General features: G+C 36.0%; 1 protein-coding gene across 16 annotated transcripts in view; it reads right to left on the reverse strand.

Moving 5' to 3' along the window:
• Positions 1-20,786, reverse strand: part of KIAA1217 (KIAA1217 ortholog) — a 234,508-nt gene that overhangs the window by 161,035 nt on the left and 52,687 nt on the right. The gene's annotated exons all lie outside the window — the stretch shown is intronic.

Consider the following 20,786-nt stretch of genomic DNA (forward strand, 5'->3'; position numbering starts at 1 on the left):
ATATCACGTTTTAAAATAGGTGTAAATTTGGGGGGAGGGGCTTAATTTCTCCTTATGCCTAGAAAACATGCTGGGCCTTCCTATTGGGGGGGGGCGTATTATTGGAGAAACACAGTATATATTTTATCAGATTAGAGGAAACAATACAATCTCTAGAGAAATGTTTCCCAACCCAGGCTTCAACTCCCAGAATTCTCAATAATGGCTACACTATGGCTACACTAAAGCAATGCCTGGTTGGATTCCAATGACTGGAAGCAAGATGAGACAAAAGTTTCTACGAATAGAACAACTGCAGCAATTGCTGTGGTTTTGAAGAAATTGAATAAAAAAATAAAATAAATTGACCAACCTCTCAGGAAAAAAAAATCACTGTAAAGTAATCGAGTCTAGGGTTGTTTTTTTTCCCCAAAAGAGGGAAAACATGGTTTGGAGGTGCCTTTTGTTTCCTTAAGCACCTCCTAAACATGAGTTAATCTATCTGGATATATAAAAGATATCAACAAAGAAACAAAGTCTAGTTTTTTGCTAGCACATTTTGATCATCCCAACTATTCAGAAGTTTTTGATGAAGGAAATGTCGCAATCATAGAACAAGTCTTCCTCTAGAAGAACAGTTTAAAAATGTGAAATGTGATATATAATTACAGGGATCCTGCCAGGTCTGATTAAGATCTGTATTATAAACTTCTTCATGAATGATTTGTAGTTAGGAGTGATCAAAGAGGGGAAAAGATAGACAATAATTTTTTAAAAATATGAATTCCAGGATGATCTATGGAGTCCACTACAATGTGATTAAACATAAAGTGATTCATATTGGTATCCCCAAATCCTACTTTCCCATATTCACTGATAGGGATTGGTAGGATGGAGAAATTGCAAATATACAGCTCAAAGAAAATGTTAGCTGGTAGCTAAAATGTTAGCTTTGTGAAAAATCAAATTCCATATTGGATGATCAATAGCAAAATAATTTAAAATACAGTTGTTTAATGGTTTGGAAACTAGAGATGCTTTGTTATGATGTTTCCATTCCTATCAGCAAAGATAGGCCATGGGCGATTTCTTTCATCTCAAAGATACTTGCTTTATTGGTCCAAAAAGATATTCTTTCCTTCCTCCTGTTCAGTATCTGACTGTTCAGTATCTGACAGATTAGGAATACAGTATCATCAATGTGTGGACCACATTGTCAGCTCTAGCTTCTTATTCCACGCAAATCAGGAGAAACTGCAGTATTTGACTGATGCTTGGAGGAAAGCCAAGTTACTTGAATTAATTCAGATAAGGTGGAAATATAATAGATAAGTATTTTCAGGTCAGGAATTTGAAAATCAGAGTATTCTGGACAAGATTGCATACCATTTTAGGATACAGTTACATAATCTGGGATCTTTCTTTGATTCTAAGCTGTCATTTGATGTACAGGTGGTCTTAGTGGCTAGGAACTGGGCACTAGGATACAGGATTCTGAATTTTTGGCATTTTTAAGCAAGGAAACATTCTTCAGTTGCTTCCATTTGATCCATGGCTCCCTTATGCAAAAACATTAGGTATGGCACAAAGGAAGTTTTTTACACACACACACATACACAGACACCTATATTTGAAGAAAGTATATTCAAATATCTATTTGAGCAGAATTTTCAAAAAATATACATTCAAATATACTGTATATCTGAAGAAAAAAGCTGAAAAAAGTTGAAACTTACAAAAAATAATATAGGAAAGCCAAAAATATATAAAAAGAAAATTAAGAAAGACAGAAGAAAAAGCCAACACTATAGATTCAGAAAAAGATTTTTTTTAAAAAGAAGCTACTTTCTATTTCTTTGCAGCAGTTACAAACATAATTGATACAGTTTCTGTCCTCCCAAATTATGTATTATACTGTAGTTCTTTTTCCTTTTTTATTGAGTAAACATAGAAATCACAGTTTAACTTTAACCAATTTCAGCAAAATGTCCATAAGGTACAAAGAAGTTTCTGTACAACTGTTAAGGCTCATGAGGTGTGAAAAATGTGGTTGTACAAACATTTCTAAGGAGGAAGCATGTAAGAAGCAGCAGCCAGTGATTGCCAAAGAAAACAGGCTCGATCAGGTTTAGCTTCATGATGTCTTTCCATATATTATTTGCCTTTCAGCATCGGAAAGGAGAAATCAGACAAGAGCAAACTTGAAAGGTTCTTGTCCCAAGAGAGAGAGAGAGAAAATCACCCATCTCTTCTAACATGTGCATGCCAAACCCATTACTAAATCCCTTAGTGATCTTGCCATGCAACAGTGAGTCACTTGCATGAGAGACATGCATTCTGCCACTTCTCAACTGCTTTGATTTGAGTAAGCAATGAATCTGCCCCAGATAATGTAGGCCTCACCTCTTTAAAGTCTTAAAAAGCACAAACAGGCTCTCATGGCCGTAACTGATTAATATGCCTATCGCTACTACTATTGCGGAACACGTTTATCCCAATATTTTAATATCTAAACGCTGTCTCTTATCTCTATTTTTGTTTCACCCTGAAGATATATAAATATTGTCTATATTAATATTTTTCATCATATTTCTTTTTAGTAGAATAAAGATGGGGTATACATTTGCTAAAGAAAAACTTATTGTTTACTATCAAAGGTTTCACATTCCTTTGGTTATTGCAATAGCATCCTTAGTAAGGCTTCAGGGAATAAAAGGGAAATATATTCTGTTTCAAGAATCCAAATATGTAATTTGAGACAGGAGGTGGTGGTACATTACCTGCACCCATGAGATTCCTAGGTCCATATTGTTTATCACCAAAGAAAAGGAATTCCCAGAATTCAGTGGGAAAATATACCACTCTTGCTAACTCTTAGTCAGGGGTGGGATTCAATTTTTTTAACAACCGGTTCTGTGGGCGTGGCTTAGTTGGTGGGCGTGGCTTGGTCATGTGACTAGGTATACAAGGCTTGGTGGTCATGTTATTGGCTGGGTGTGGCCAACTCAATATCACTCACATGTGTCTTAGCCTTCAGTATTGGGAATAGAAAGATGAAAAGTCTTTATATCAGGGGTGGGATTCAAAATTTTTAACAACCAGTTCTGTGGGCGTGGCTTAGGTGGTGGCCGTGGCTTGGTGGTCATGTGACTGGGTGGATATGGCTTGGTGGTCATGTTATTGGTTGGGTGTGGCCAAGTCAATATCACTCATATCGAAGCACGCATCTCCTTGCCTGGCCTCTCATGACTGTGGGGATGCTGCAACAGTCGTAAGTGTGAAAAATGGTCATAAGTCACTTTTTTCAGTGCCATTGTAACTTTGAATGGTCACTCCACATAAGCAAAGTACTAGCAAAGGAGGGGGAAAAAACTCCAGAGAAGTTCCTGAGACAGGAAGTCTAGTCCTGCCAAGAATGTAATAAGGGTTAATGGAGAGGCAGTTTCTTTAAGCAACACCAGAATGTTTCCTTCCTGCCTTCCTTACAGGATTAGGCCAATAATTTCTTCTAACAACCAGTTCTCCGAACTGCTTAGAATGTTAACAACCTGTTCTAGCGAATAGGTGTGAACCTGTAGAATCCCACCCCTGCTCTTAGTCTCACCAATCTAAGATCCAGAAAATGTAACTTACTTCTGGGAAGCGGTGTGTGTGTCAAACCAGAGGCGAAGTAGTGAAGAATAGAATTTTCACAATTGTATAATTCTCTACAGTTATTTAATTGTAATCAATAATTTGGGTCGTAGTCACATAATAAAAAAAAATCAAAATAGCATTGTAGAACTAATCTAGAGTTGAAAACTGAACTTACTAAGAAAGATTTATTCTCTTTCTCTCTCAATCCTACTGTTTTTATGAATTAACAAAAGTGGAAGTACCACATATTAAAGGCAAAATGTGCCAGGTAAATAGCAGTGGGGGTGGAGTAACATTAACAACAGATAAACTGAGGAAATTACTATTTTAAATGGTTAGCATATATGGTTAATATTCAGGTATATTGTAAAAACCAATAAATGTCCTTTTTAAACTCCACATACTATGAAGTAATTATAAATTTGAATGTTGGTCAACTTACATTAGGCCATTTCTGATTTCTGAAAAAAGCTCATATTTTGATGATGATTTTACAAGCTAAGGCAATGGAGTTAATTTCAATACATATTGTATGTTGGAGACCAATTACTTTTATCATCATCAATACTTTTAAAAGTAAATTCTGTACAACCCACTAAAATCTTTTATGGGAGCTTCTTTACACAATATGTTATGTCTGTATAATGATAAATTAATGCTAATCATTAATCCTAGCACTAATGATGTTACCTAGTTTGGTAATGAAAAGTCTGCCAAAAAAAACCCCACCAAGCTCAAGGACCTCACAGTTCAAACCAGAGCTACAAATATTATCTTCTATTGATTTATTTAGCATATGAGGGGAACATGACAGAAGAGAAGTAAACATATGCACACAATGCATATAATTATATACAAAACTTCTACAAGGTTACAACAGTGGCCTCATAACTTCTATTAATACTAATCATTTATAAAAGGAATAAGTAGTAAAAGAATTAAGAGATACACCACAAACTAGCACTCAGCAGAGTATCTGGAAAAGTTATATCATTATATGTCTATTACTCACAAAAATCAGAATGGTATCCCACATGACTTTATGGGAGCAAAAGTTGGACTTTAAAGAAGCAGGATAGAAAGAGAATCAATGCCTTTCAACTTTGGTTGAAAGTTGGAGAAAACTCTTGAAAACATCACAGAAAGCCAAGAAAATAGAAGAGTTCTCAATTGAAGCACAAAGGACCAGGCCAAAATTAACCTATTTTGGACGCATATGTGATGACACTGCTCTCTGAAAAAACCCACCTCTAATGCACATTAGCAATAAATCATCATGAAGAATATCTATCTATGTGGTTGTCAGGAGTTAAAAAAAAACCTACTTGACACATAATCAAACTTGGTCCTCTCCAGATGTTCTGACACCCTTCCCAATTCCTTGCCACTGTACATGTGAATTAGGATACATGGTGTTTCAAAGCATCAGGTTTCTTACCGCTAAATACCTTTTTAATTCACAAAGCATTTTACAGGCCTCGATACATTAAATAGGAATGTAAATTGAACAGAAATTATGTCTCTATGGACATCACTCTAAGGCATAGGTGTCAAACTCGCTGACTCTTGTTACTGTCATGTGATGTTTCTCAACGCTTTTCCAATTGATGGAACGGGTAGGCATGGCCTGCATGTGATGCATCCAGTCCACGGGCTGCCAGTTTGACACTCCTGTTCTAAGGGATTGTCCTTACAGTCATTCATTCTGAAACAACCTCAGTTTCATTCAAGCCAGTTCTTTTAGAGTCCATCTACAGAATGCTGGCCAAAGAGCCAAATTGTTTCAGAGGGAACTTGTTCCAGGTGTTTGGCTATAGACCAGTGACTGAGGACTTGGATTACCATTATTCTAAAAAAACCAAACTAGTATGCTTCAGCCCAGAACATTCACGCCCTAGGATTGTGTACATTTCTTTTTGAAGTTGCCATTGCAATGTTCTATGGAAGGATAAAGGGCTTAAATGCCAATTTTTAAATGTCAGTTCCATTTCCCATTTGTAAAGAAAATGTAAACTCTAGACTGGGGAAAACATGCCTAATTATTAACACTAAGTCACTGTTCAAAACTAACTTATTAATCAATTATCCAGATAATGACAAAAGTAGTCTCCTGAGATTAATTATAGGCCCAAAGGTTAGCTAGTTGCTTTTTGTTTAATTAATTTAAATGCAAGTTTCAGTCAGAATACATGCATGAAGGGGCACGATATTTTAATCATTAGCCTTAGAAAGATAAAATTATACAAATGAAAATGGTTCAAAATACATGCATGGCAATTGAGAACAGTTTCCTATAATTAGAGCAACAAATGAAGGCGAAGTAAATGCCCAACTGAACCAGGAAAATTAAGGAACTTAAATGCCCAGCAATAAAATTGGTTTTCATCTCTTTTCAAGTTTTAATGAAAGGCCTCCTTCTAGCCTTTTCAGTACAAATCATTGACAAAATGTACTAGCCTTGCAGAAAGGTATTGCAGCCAATTTTTCAGCACACTGAAATAGAATCCTTACAAGCAAAGGAGAGACTATGGTCCTCTTTTTCCCAAAACAGGATTAGTGCAATTTTTGGACTACTTTATAAAGTATTATGCATCTATTTGTACTAATATTTAAAAGAATATAAGGTTTGAGGATATAGCAAGACATGAGCTATACTTTCAATATTGCCTTGAAGGAATGTTCTTGAGTAGAGCAGACTGGTCCTGTTGGGCTCCCAAGTCTTCAATACTTTGTATAACTGGAATGACTACACAGTCATAGGCCATTATTAGGAATAATAATGGAAAAAACTGAGATGTTGAGGATTTTGTGACATTGTCCTAAACTATATTGACTTTTAATTGTTTTGAATAAGGAAAGATCTGTGGAAAAGAACAGTTAACTTCAACCAATGATGTAATGCAAGTCCATTCATCCATTTTGATTTTAACAAAGGTCTCCCTTCTAATACTATGTTTAAAACTCAAGGCGCTATTACAACAGAAACAACCTTTTAAGCTGGTAACAGAAAAAAAAGTACAGAATCTTTAGCAATGTGCATAGATTGCTGAAGATTCACAATGATACATTGTAAAATATATGGAAATTCTACAAATGTCATTTTCATCCATGGAAAAGGGAAATAAATGGGTGATTTCTTGGAAAACTATGGGCTCAAAAATGTTTCACCTTTTGTGTCTTTATTTCATCCTGGATGCAATGCAGAATTTTGCCCGCCAAATTCTGTCTATAGATTTGTTCCACAGTTACAGCAGGCAGAAGTAAGTCATGATGAATATGTGATATATAGTATATGTCACTAAGTGTTGAAGCTTTTTGCAAAGAGCACACATCAGGATAAAAGCCAAGGTTTTAAAGCGTAGTAAGTTGCAAATAATATCCAATCCAACAGAGAGAATTCCATATTTCATTCAGTAAACAGTCCATGTTAAGATTTGGAACTGTTAGATGGAATTTATGTGAGGTGGTACTTTTGGTTCCTACATCTCAACCACACTATTTTAATATTAAGGAGAAGCACAAATGCTGGGAATATTTCCCCCAGCAAAGCAAAATAAATATATTCAGTTACAAGCCCAGATATATCAAAGAACAGTATTTGAATCCAACACTTTGCTTATCTACCGATTTCATCAGATAATTCATGGTATGGTAAAGCTCTGGCAACTACTTCAAAGAAACAGAAGCAACTCTGCATGGAGCATACAAAGAAAGCCTGCCAAGAAACCAAGCAACTGGAAAACTTTTTTGGGAGTGTGAAAAAGTAGCACACAATGATATGACACTCTCAGCAAGTCCAAGTCCAATCAGAATTCTGAGCTTTGACTTGTAATAGACAACGTGTTGATGGTCCAGGATGAAATATGAACAGCAGAAACAGAAAATTCAATTTTCTTCTTTTCTCACCTCTGTTTCCTTCTTCAACTGTTTTGTCTTTTAGATTATTAGCTCCAAAGCAGAGACTTCTTATTTTAACAATATAGGGGGAATATTGGAAACACAAAAAAATTGATCCAAAATATTTGTAGAGTTATTACTGAGGATAATGAGAAGTATTTCAGATATTATGATATAAAGCAGATTACAAAAGGAACCGCTTCTTCCCCCAAACAGCATGTAATTATTTTTAAAAAATCATGAAATCTCACTGGAGAATGCTGGAATTTTGTGACATTTTGATGATCTTATAAAAGATGTGAAATGTCAACAGCATTTTGCAAGGCCTTGGGGTTTTAATTATTTTATATATATTTTTTGTATGTAACAGGTTCATGTGCCTACAGGTAGAGGACTCCCACCCTTCTTACATAATATTTTCTTTATGTTTCTTGATAGTATTTGTTTCTTACATCTTGTCAATGCGTCTTTGACAATAATTGTCCTACCTGAAATAGTTCCCACCCTATAGAACATCATCCCTCCCAAAATGAAATTAACTCCAATCATTATTGCCTTCTAGAAAACTTAAAACATCATTTTAAACAAGCTTTGGAATCGGCTGCAAATAGGGAGCCTATGTGTTGGCTGTATTATTTGGGATATTCTCTGCACTTGTGGTCTTCTTTTTATCTATATTTATTGTTTTAATTGTTTTTAATTGGTTTTGTAGTAAGCTTTAACAGCAGGTTTTATTGTATGCTGCCAGAGTCACTTGTGTCAGATAGGTGGCCAAATAAATTTGGCAAATAAATAAATAAAATTATTGCTTCTAATAAGTGCTTTTCTTTATTTCTTTCTATTCAAATCTTAATTTGTTACATAGTCTTTAACTTTTGATTATCTTATTTGATACTGACTTGCTTTGCACTGTACTACTTTGATGGCACTTTGATGGCACTGTAAGTATCTACTATGTATACAAAAATATACACAAACAGAAATACTTCATGATTTGTTGATGAATGTTAAAGGTGTCAAAAACAGCTTCTATTAGATAACAGGGGGTTAGGAATAGGTTGCATAATGCACAACCTACGAGGGCTATCTACAAAATAGATTACGTTTTGCGATAGAAAAAAAACAAAGTGTAGGAAAAAATTTTTATTATATACACTTGAAAGTGACACTTAAATACTACTTTTCAATATATTCACCGAACAAATTGAGGCACTTATCATAGCGGTGAACAAACTTTGTAATTCCATTGTCATAAAATTCAGCCTCCTGAGATTTGAGCCAGTCAGTCACGCCTGCCCGCAGTTCTGCGTTGTCATCAAAGCGCTGTGTTCCAAGCCAGGACTTTATCCTCGGAAACAAGTGGTAGTCGCTTGGTGCAAGATCGGGGCTGTAGGGCGGATGAGGAAAAATCTCCCACTTGAAAGCATTCAGGACTTCTCGAGTGCGATTTGCTGTATGTGGTCGGGCATTGTCATGCAAAAACAAAATTTTTGAGCTTAACTTTCCTCTACGCTTCTTCTGAATTGCTTTTCTTAGTTTTTGCAACGTTTCACAATACCTCACAGAGTTTATTGTTGCACCATGTTCCAGAAAATCGATAAGAAGCACACCTTGCCTATCCCAAAAAACAGTCACCATAATCTTCCTTGCAGAGAACGTTTACAAACATTTTCTTGGTTTTTGGGGGGAATTTGTGTGCCCCCACTCCATAGACTGCAATTTGGTCTCGCTGTTCACATGTTTGACCCAAGTCTCGTCTCCAGTTACGATTCGATCAAGAAATGAATCTCCATCTTTGTCGTAAGAGTACAGAAATGTCAATGATGCGGCCATACGCTGACTCTTGTGGTTTTCTGTCAGGATTTTTGGCACCCATCTTGCACAAAATTTGTGGTAGCCTAGCTTTTGTGTAACAATTTCATGCAACAAACTGCGTGAAATTTGTGGAAAACTAAGCGAAAGTTCCGTTACTGTGAAACGGCGGTTATCACGAATGTTGTCATCGACTTTCGCGACCAGTTCATCAGTCACAATGCTCGGACGTCCACTCCGCTGTTCATCATGAACGTTAGTTCGTCCATTTTTAAACTTAATGCACCATTGGCGCACTCCACCTTCAGTGATGTTGTTGTCCCCGTACACTTCACACAGTTGCCAAAAAATTTCAATCGGTTTATGGTTTTTTGCCAACAAAAACCTTATCACTGATCGCACCTCACAACTCGGGGGATTTTCAATTGCAGCACACATTTCAAACATTTGCTGTGAAATAACGGGCAACGATACAAACCTCCCACTAGCACAACTAGATGCAGACTGAGCGGCGGACGCACAGACCAAAGATGGCCGCGCTAGCTCCGCCCCTTCTTGCTACAGACGAAAACGTAATCTATTTTGTGGATAGCCCTCGTAAAAAACCCTCTTTTTAAAAAAGTTATTTGGAGATAAGAACTGAGAAAGCTAATGCTGACCAAGATTTCAATGAACACAAAGACTAAAAAGTAGAATCCCATTAGCAAAATGGATTCTGAATTCTTATAACCATTACTGTCGCATTCCAGCAGGGAAAGGGAGCCTGTGTGTGTGCCTTGAGATGTTGCTGAATAACACACTGTAAATACCTTAATGTAGATCCCTGATCACCATTGACTGAGACTATACTATAGTTCAACACTTTGAGGACTGAAGTTTTACAAAATGAATGAACCAATATAAATTTTATTTATTTATTTATTTTATTTTTTATTTATTTATTTGATTTGCCAATTGTTTACAAGATAATAAGTATAAGTGTATACATAGTTGTGAATACATGAAATGGGTACATATAAGAAAAATAAAAGAAGAATAAGAGAAACAATAGGACAGGGACGGTAGGCATGTTGGTGCGCTTATGCACGCCCCCTACAGACCTCTTAGGAAAGGGGTGAGGTCAATAGTAGACAGTCTAAGGTTAAAGTTTTTGGGGTTTGGGGAAGAAATAATTTACCTTTGCTGTTCACTTAAGAGAAGCATGAAAATTAACTCACTCTAGAGATTGATTGACCCATGAAGTACAACATTTGATGCTCATGCACAATCAGCTATTCATGGGGGCGATGTACAACACGGGCCTATTAGATTTGATTACGTCACAAGCAAACATTTGGCTTTGGACAACTGAAGTGGCATTGTGCAAATCATCTGTTCCAGCCTACATCCAACCTATATCACTCATTGTTATTTGAGCAGCTGAAGCTACATCAGACTTCAGAGTTTCAGACAGCCTTATCTGATAAAAGTAGGGATTGAACCTATGACCTTTTGCAGTAAAGCACACATTTTTCTGTTAAGCTGTGATATCTTCACAGCTACCCAGAAAGAGCTTAAACAACTTCTAAGTGGCCGCCCCAATGTACAAGAGACCACCAGAGAGATGTTAATATGTGATTGTGGTTATCGGCAAGAAAATTACAGGCAGCAAGTAATTCCAGGCCTTTGACTAAAACAAACAAACAAACAAAAAAGGACAGAGAATGTACTTAAGCTTAAGTACTTAAGCTTTATAATGTTTAGAATATCAAGAGTACATAAAGTGATCCTGTTAGTTTAAATATATGGTCATAAGCAGCATGTGAAAGTTCCTAATTTATTGCATCTTAAGAAGAAGCCAGTGATGCCCTTCATAATAGATATATGACTATTACCCTGCTATTTGCCCTCAGAATATTTTTAGTGCACAGCTAAAATGATTTTCTTGTTTGGATACAAATAAGCTTTTCCTCAAGTCAAACTTTAACTCTTAGTGACTTCAGAGATGTACCCAAGTCGGGATTTTGGCTAAAATATGGAAAGACATAATGTTGCATTGTTTTGAGATTCTTTTCATTTCTGTATCTAGTTTATAGTCCTGGGATTTCCTGACTGTCTCCCATCCAAGTACTAAATAGAACTAACTCTGCCAACTTCCCTGTTCAGACAAGGTCAACCAGCTATTGATACCATGGAGACCTAAATCCTACTAAATCCAACACAACAACCCACCCACCCACCCACAGAGGGAGGGAGGGAGGGAGGGAGGGAGGGAGAGGGAGAGAACTTGTATGTGTAGCACTGTGCTTATGAAATGCAACAAAAATTGAAATGGGACAACTTTAAATAAACCTAGTGACTGTTGTTCTGAAAATACACTTTCATTATTAATGGAATTAATAATGGTAAACATGCCAAGATAACACAAAGCTAATAATGGTAACTTAAAATGGGCACAGCTAGAATGTTCAGTTCCAAATTACCTTTATCAATTTACCTCTTGCTTCATGAAAAGAAAATATCATGTCATTTTCTTAGGTGATGGAATAGATCAAGTTGTCCACTAGCCTAATCTCTTTAGAGAAGGGTATTTTTTATTTTAAGAATCCCATTATAGTAAGTAAACTATAAAACTTCTGTATGTACAAAACTTTCTTGAATGCTACTGAACAATTTTCATGCTACCTAGAGGCAGAAAATTAAAGAAAACTTGCAATATTATGGATTTTCCTCAGGGCATTATAGACTCTGGGACAGGATTAGGCTATGTTAATTATTTTTTTAAAAAAGATATTCACAATGTAATGCTGCAATGGAGGGAAGTAAATTACTTTTGAGGACAGTATTAGAAAATTATACATATTCCTTCAAACCAGCAAGATAATTAGAAGATTTAATGATCTGTAAATATCAACAAGACTTTTCATTGCTGCAGTTTAATATTCTACCACAAAAAGTCCTTTAAGGCAAATTTAAAGCTTATGCAGAATATATTCATCTATGTGGTTCAAAGGTTATTGAATCATTGACCCATGTCCTGGGATGGTGCAATTATTATAGAGATCTTTAAAACAGGATCCCAATTTTTAAAACATTACTTGAATGTCTTAATGAATTTAGTTTCAATATCTTTTATTGGCTAAAACTCTAAAGTAATACAAATTACTTTTATTGCTGTGCTATAATGCATCTCAATCTTTTTATTGTCCTGATATGTAATACTTTACTTTGGTCAAAAACTGCTATCCCTTCTAAACAAAAAGAACAACAATGAATTCTAGTTGCATCTTGTTATAGGCAGTGGCGGGATTCAAAAAAATTTACTATTGGTTCTGTGAGTGTGGCTTGGTGGATGTGGTGTAGCTTGGTGGGCATCGCAGTGGAAGAATACTGAAAATCTCCATTTCCTCCCCACTCCTTGAGGAAGGTTACTGCAAAATATCATTCCCTTCCCCACCTTACTAACCTGCTTTCCAGCTCCGTTCTCCTGTGCAGGGCAACAAAAGAAGACCCAGCTGGGACTCGGGAGGCAGAGAATAGATGGGGGCGAGGCCAGTCAGAGGTGGTATTTGCCGCTTCTCCGATCTACTCTAAATTTCAGCTATCGGTTTTCCAGAACTAATCAGAACTTGCTGAACACTGCTTCTGGTTATAGGAATACATTAACAGAACTTTGCAAGTGTAAAATTATTTTTTCCTTCCTGTCCTTTTGTTCCCCAAGAAAACTAAGAAGGTTCCCTTCTGAAATACCCACTCTGCTTCTATGGACTACGATACCTTTTGCATAATGGATGTCTGATCTTCAGCTCTTCCTCCTGCCTCTCAAGATCATACTCACATACCATTACAGAAACAAAAAAATACAATTAGGACAGACAAAGGGCATATAAATATAAACATATTGCTTATTATCACAAGTTATTTAGCTAATGGTTTTTACAGATAGTCTTCAAGTTATGACCATAATGGAATTCACCTATCACTGTTGTAACTTCTGGCAGTTGAAAATCACATGACCAAAACAAGTCTAAGACCATTTTTGCAGGAGTTGTTAAGTGAACCAATAATTTTTCAATACAATCATAACATGTCTATTAGTTACCAGGATACATAGCCAATTTTAAACACTAATTCAGATGGATATTATTTTTCACTTCCTTCCAAAAGGATATTCTCTGCCACAGATGAGAAATGTGAGAGATGAAATAGTTGCTCAGCTGCAGGAAAATAAGATGTGTGAAAAAGAAAAACAGCTCTCCCTTGAACTTGTCCTTAAAAGGGACAACCCCAAGTTTTAGCAGACAAGATCCAATCAATGTACCCTACAACAGCATTTCTCAAACTTGATAATTTTAAAACATGTGGACTTCAACTCCAAGAATTCCCCAGCTAGCATGCTAGCTGAAGAATACTAGGATCTGAAGTTTAGTTGACTTAAAGTTACTAAGTTTAAGAAACTCTCCTACTATAATAAGAGGGCATTACTAGGGTATCGGTTTCTTGACCTGGCCTTTCTTGAAGAACTAGAAACCTAGCATCACTTTGTTCTTTTTCAAAGCAGACAGCTCTATTTGCATACAAATTTTGGTCGGGATTGCTTATCATATTAATTTTTGTAAAGAAACCGAGCCCAGAAAGTTTATTGAAAGACATACTGGAAGATGGTGATTATCTTTCTTGCATCCTATCTTATTACCATTTCACAGGTCAAACAAAACACATGTAAAAAGTGAGCAGGGACCTACTAAGTGAGCAGGGACTGGGGGAGGGGGTGTTCAAAAACCCATGGAATCCAACTAGGGCAAGTTCATTTTAAATACATTTTTTAAAAGGAGAGCAGAAAGTATCTTCATCTTGTACACTAACCGTATTTCTTGCTATGATGAGATGTATTACCTTCCTAATTAAAGGAATATATACAAATTTAATGCAAATTGTTGTCTTCCTCGCCCTCTATTTGGTGATGCAATAGGCATCCAGTCTGAAATATACACAGATGATTATATATTTCAGTTAGATTCCACACTGAATCTACCTGCAAAGGTAAGTTAACAGATTATTCTTCTCTTTGGCTCACCAGTTCTATACGTGGAAAGCAGAAGAAAATTCAGTGTAGGAACTTAAACAAAGTAGTAACTATCATCCTCTACCAGACTTTTTAAAAGCAAGAGATACCACAAGTTGGGCCCTTTGTTTACTCTGTGGTTACACTTCATTGCTGCTGTATAGAAAAATTCCATGAGGCTGAAACAATGAAGAGAATCTATATTTCATTTCAGAATCAATCCAGTGCTACTTTTACAGAGTATTTCCCACACCATTTAAAAGAGCTCAGTTCTTAATTATAAGCATATAGGGTTCCCACTGTGTGCAAATTATTCACTATTTGTTATGAATTGTGAAATTTTCCCTCTAAAATGATTAAGGCACAAAAGAATAATTTGTCCATCAGCCCTGAGCAAGGTAACCAGAAACTACTTCCAGTAGCAACTGATTGACAGTGACTGCAAAAAACTGCTTGTTCATAAACAGCATATGAGTTAGTCCCAGAATGTAAAATTATTGAGCAAAAATAATTACTAAGGAAAAGGAGAAATCTAAAATCTTTCTGGCAAAGATCTTGTCATATTTTATGTCCTATATCAAGTTATATATGCCCTCCCCCTATCTGAAGTATTCTGTTTCCTTGTACAACTTGTTTTCAAACTATTGTTGCACTGTAAATTAGGCAGTTCGTGACCCAGGACTTGGTTTTTTCTGTTTGCAGAGTTTGTGGCAGTTTTCTTTCCCTTCCTTTTTTAGCATACTTATCTGACAGGTCATCAGAACCCAACTTGGTTGACTAACCAATAAATCATTAATGGACTTGCATCATCCTGCAGCCCAAGCAACATGGCTGGTGATCCTTCATAATAAAACTGTTCTAATAGATTATCCTTCATAATAAAATTACAGTACACTTCAAAAATTATAAAAATTACCAAACTTTCCAATAACAGATTGAATAAAAATGTTACATTCTATTAATGTAAAATAGCACACTCCCAATGTGGGCACATTTTCATTTGTATTATGCTAAGTAAAATAAGTAAACCAAAAGTCAATTTGATGTAGTGGTTAAGGCATCAAGCTAGAAATCAGGAGGCCAATGAGTTCTAGTCCCACCTTAGGCACAAAGCCAGCTGAGTCACTTTAAGGATGATGAAAAACCATTTTTGAAAAAACTTGCCAACAAAATTGCAGGGACTTGTCCAGGCAGTCTTGAAGAATCAGACATGACTGAACAGAAAAAAAGTAAGTTTATCATTTTATTTATAGCCATATATTCTAAATAACAAATAACATTAAGACATTTAATCTTTTTCAAGGGGATAAAGACTAACTTGGGAAAGAAAAAAAAACATGATCCTAGATGCCAAGAACAAAGGACTCATTTGCAAAGGCTGTGTGTTCCATAAGTAGGAATACAACCAGTGGTACACTGCTGGGGGTCCGCAGGGGTTCGGGAGAGCCCCTAGCTAAGATTCTGTGCAGTTCGGAGAAGCCCCAAATCCCACTCATCACTGCCCCTGCCCCTCCCCTCCCAGGAGTCCCCACGTGGCCTATTTTGGATGCAGGTAAATGCAGGACATGCACGGAGGCTCGGAAAGGGCAAAGCAGGGCCTCCTGGAAGTTCAGGAAGGCCAGAAATGGGCCCATTTCCAGCTTTCAGAGACCCTCAGAGCCCGGGGAGGCCATTTTCGCCCTTGAGGAAAGTCTCTGGAGTCCAAGGCGGGCAAACCCCCCATGGTGCAGGAGGCCGACTAGGACACGCCCACCATGGCTACGCCCACCCAGCAACTGGGCTGAGAACCCTTTGCTAAAAATTTTGAAGCCTACCCCTGAATACAACTGAGTAGTTTTAGCCTAACACAGTTTGGGGAAAAAACTCTTTTCAAGCACTATGTTGTCAGCTAACCCAACTCACCTCCAAGTTGCTAAGCCCATGCCCATAAAGATAAAGACATGTAAGAAATTTCTCAACTTTCTTACTAGGACATGTCATCACTGTGGTAGCTACATTCTAATTCTTTTGAAATTATGGAAAATTATTTCTATTTAACATATGTACAGATAAGGCAGTTAATATATGCAAATATACATGACCATCTGCCTTTTTTTAGTGGGGCACTTTTGCACTTTAGAGATGTATAATAATTGTGAAGTCATCTGAGCACTGAATTGATATTTCTAATTATGAATGGAATGTAGAGTTTATAGTTTGAAAAAAAGCTCAAATGAAGCAGCTTTTGGCTTCTCAAAAATAGAACATTGGTGGGTTGACCGGGAAAGAGAACAGTGGACTTCAAGCCAAGATCGCTAAAGCATTGCACTTCCTAAAACCAGTCATTTATGGCTCTTATATTTCCTCTTGAAGATCAGGACTTTAGATTTGCCTCAATTTAATTTGAAAGAATTTTACTTGCCATATTTAGCAAAGGCTGTTAAAAAAAAAAGCCTCTTTCCTAAAGCCAGCTTGGAATTCTGCAATTTACTATCCTTTTTCCAAATATGATGTTAATTTATTACTTAGAAATCTAGCTATAGTTTCCCTAAATTAAAAAATAAACTTGCAGGTTCATTAGAAATGGGTTTCCCCCTCCATAAATTAAAACTATAATAGGTTTATTCTGCTCTGAAGGCATAATAGTTGTTGTGTTAATAGTGCTGCACATAGAGATGACCACCAGGTCAGTTTCCTTTTGATGAATTCAATGGAAATAAAGTTATATTCAGGAATACAAGTATAATTTCCCTAATTTGAATTGTTGAACCAAGGACAGGTATCAGCTTCAATTACAGGATCCCAAAATGGAGAGCTTGACAGTATTAAATTATATATTATCAGAATGAGTCTGCTCAAAAACAAAAGTTTAAAAAGAAACCTGCAAAGGTCAGTAGAATTTATGTCCAGAGCTAGTTCATTTGAGCCAAGATTATTAGATAATATGCTCCAAAGTATTTTGGAGTTAATGTTTGGAGAGTAATTTTCACCACGAATCCTTATGTTTTTGATATTTTTAAAATTGTATCAAAATTGTATATTTCTTTAACTTCAAAATAACCACATGGGAGATTAGTAATGTTGTTTAAATGATAGGAAATGTGGCTTTCTCTTCACTCTGTAGATTTCTCCTCACTGTCTAGAGTTCCCTTGACAGTGGATCAAACCAATTATTTACTCACTTTACTTGCTGTTTGTGGGATAATACATTTTAATCCTGCAATCAATAAACCTTTAAGTGGAAGAGATATTTTATCAAAGCATTTATAACATCATGAGATTTTCTGTTCTCTATTTGATAGTTTTAATAATGATGAGAATTTAAATAGGACAGCATAAAATTATTTAGACCTGACAACCATTTAAATTTGATTATATTTTGTGCCAGCAATATCCCAAGGGCAAATCTGTTTAGTTATTCTTAGATCACATCTAGAAATTAAAAGGTGGGTTCTTAGAAGATGATTATCAATTGTAGGATGAAAAAAAAGAAAGACTGAACTCAAAGCTATTGGTTTTGGATGCCAGGTTGTCATCTATCATGCTAAAGCCTCTGAGGTTTAAACAGATGAACTTAGTAGGCCTGTTACCTAAAATCAAGCCATTTAATATATGCAGATTGAATTTATTGGCTAAATAAATTAGGCAGACACTTTATACAATGGCCTTTTGAAATAACAGCAATCAACAAATCTATCTAAATTTGGGTCAAATGAGTATGCATGTTTAAATACGAAAGTATTATTATTTGGCCCAATTCTGGCATCTAGATCTCCCACTACAATTAGTATGGCTTTGGAGATTTAGTTGTGAGAGATAAAATATAAACCTGCAATTGGTCCATAATAAAGTTGGGGCAAACTGGTCACAAATACAAACTCTAGATCTCTTTGCTTCAGGCTCCAGAAACAGTTCACCTCTGTTATTCCTTATCCCTTTTATAGAACCATCCACTGCTCAGCATACATTATCAGCAAGCCATCTTTCTAAAACCTCTTTCATTTAAAAAAATTCTTTGCCTGCAAAAAGGGGAATTGATTATTTAATGTAAGCAGTTCATTCGACATTTAGATCTTCCCTCCAGGAATGTGACATTGAGTACAAAACAAAAGGTTTGTTGACCCTAACAGATTTTCAAAAACTCAACCCTCTGCAGTTTGTATACATAAAATGTTGTTGGGATTTTGGCTTGTTTTCAATGCAGAGAACACCACACGAAACCACTGGTGCCACCTCAGCATTATTTAGTGGAAGTAGATGAAATCAACTACCAATTAATGGTGCAGAATGATGGGAGGAGGAGAAATGAACAGCAGACCAGTCATTGCAAATTTAAAGGAAAAAGCAACCAGGACTAAAGAACCACCAAACTGCCTTCCTGGCACAAAACTGGGGGTGCTATGTGCCATTCTGAGTAAGCTCTAACTGGAAGGTGAAGCTTAAGGCTCGTGAATGGATCTATTTGGAGCCATAATATTATCAGGCATTTTTACAGGATACAAACCTGTAATTTCACATTAATTTCAGTTGCATTCTAGGCATAAAAAAGGAAAGAGGGAAGGAGTAAGAAAGGAAGGAAGGTTTTGGTAGTAGAAATCTTTCATTTTTTGCATAATTCTTCTCAGAATCAATTTATTTCTATTAATTATTATATTATTCTATTAATTATCACACACACACACACGCTTATTGGAGCAGAGTTTATATGATGAAAGCCTATACAAAAAATCATTCAGAGAACCAGAAAAGCAAGTTTTGGCTCTTTGGTCACTTTTGGATATGCTGCAATTTAACTCCCTTTATTCCCTCGTATTACCTTATTAGGAGTCTTCCTGAAAGACAAGCTACAGTGGAACAGATACTAAAATGAACAAGGAATATTGAAATACTATTGTCTATATTGCAGAAATGTTAAAAAAAAATTTACTGAACCAATGTACCAATTCATTCTCGTATTTCATATTGCAACTTCTTGCCTTCATTGGTAGTGGCATAAAACATTGAAATGCCAAAAGGCAAATAATTAAATGTAATATTGATATTAATTTTACTCAAAAGGGAGTATTACAGTGTGGTCAAAGTAGTATGTGGTACACATACTACTTATATCAGTCATGTTTACGTTACTTTCTAAATATGGTTTATATTCAGAGTGGCTTCCCAAAGCATTTAAACTAAGAAATACAACCATACAATGTAATTAGGAGGAAACTAAATATAAACAATAGCAATTACAGGTAGTCCTCAACTTACAACAGTTTACTTAGTGATTGTTCAGTTACAACAGCACTAAAAAAAAGTGACTTATAGACATTTTTCACACTTATGACCGTTGCAGCATCTCCATGGTCATGTGATTTACATTTTGATACTTTGCAACTGACTCACATTTATGACAGTTGCTGTGTCCTAGATCACGTGGTCACCTTTTGCAAACTTCTGAGAAGCAAAGAAAATAGGTAAACCAGATTCACTTAACAACCAGGTTACTAATTTAATAACTGCAATGATTCGTTTAAAAAATGTGGCAAGAAAAGTGGTAAAATGGGGAAAACTCACTTAATAAATTTGTCACTTACCAATTTTGAACTCAATTGTGGTTGTAAGTTGAGGATTACCTGTATATAAATTATCAAACATTGAACAAATTAACTCATCTTTTAAAGGCAAAAATTCCATAATTTTTCCACTCTAACAATTGTGAAATAACCAGGCAGGCCAAATATCACAGGTTGAGGTAGATTGTTTCTCAAGTATTAAACCATTATCAAATACAATTTCCATTCTAAAGCTCCTTGGATAACCTTGATCAAATTGTTGTTCCTTCCAGGGCCACTAAAAGACAAATGAGCTCACTCTAAAACACTAAAGAATTGAATTAATAAACAAACAACAATGAACAAAGGAAACAACAATCATGGGAGTCAATTTGGTCTAGAGGCTAAGGTGTTGAATTAGAAAGCAGGCAAACCTGAGTTCTGGTCATGATTTATGCACAAAGCCAGCTTCTCAACCCTAGGAAGAAAACAAGAGCAAGACACTTCTAGAAATATTATCCAGAAAACTGTATCTTGCTAGTTGCCAAGAGACAGACCCAAAAGGCACACATATACAGAAAGAATAATGCTAATCTTAAAATTTAAGAAATGGCATATGCCATTGAAAATCATCATTTTGGGGTCAAATGTTGTTAACGCAATCTTCAAGAGTTTGGGGAACTACCAAATGAGGCACATATAGCCTTCTGAAGTAAGGAACTTATCCTGTTTTCCAAAAAGCTTTGCCTACATATCTTTTCACCTCTTACTGCCAAATTAAGTCTCCCTCGTGTTACACTTATGCTGCTCATTTTCTTTCTCTCTCTCTCTCTCTCTCTCCAAATGCAGAACTACTCATATCTTTCTATTATTTTTCCCTGTAAGCCCATTAGAAACCTCCT

The sequence above is a fragment of the Notechis scutatus genome, chromosome Z (genome assembly GCF_049901735.1).
Source record: "Notechis scutatus isolate UNSWTSFEM ecotype Mainland chromosome Z, rNotScu1.2, whole genome shotgun sequence".
Lineage (NCBI taxonomy): Eukaryota > Metazoa > Chordata > Lepidosauria > Squamata > Elapidae > Notechis > Notechis scutatus.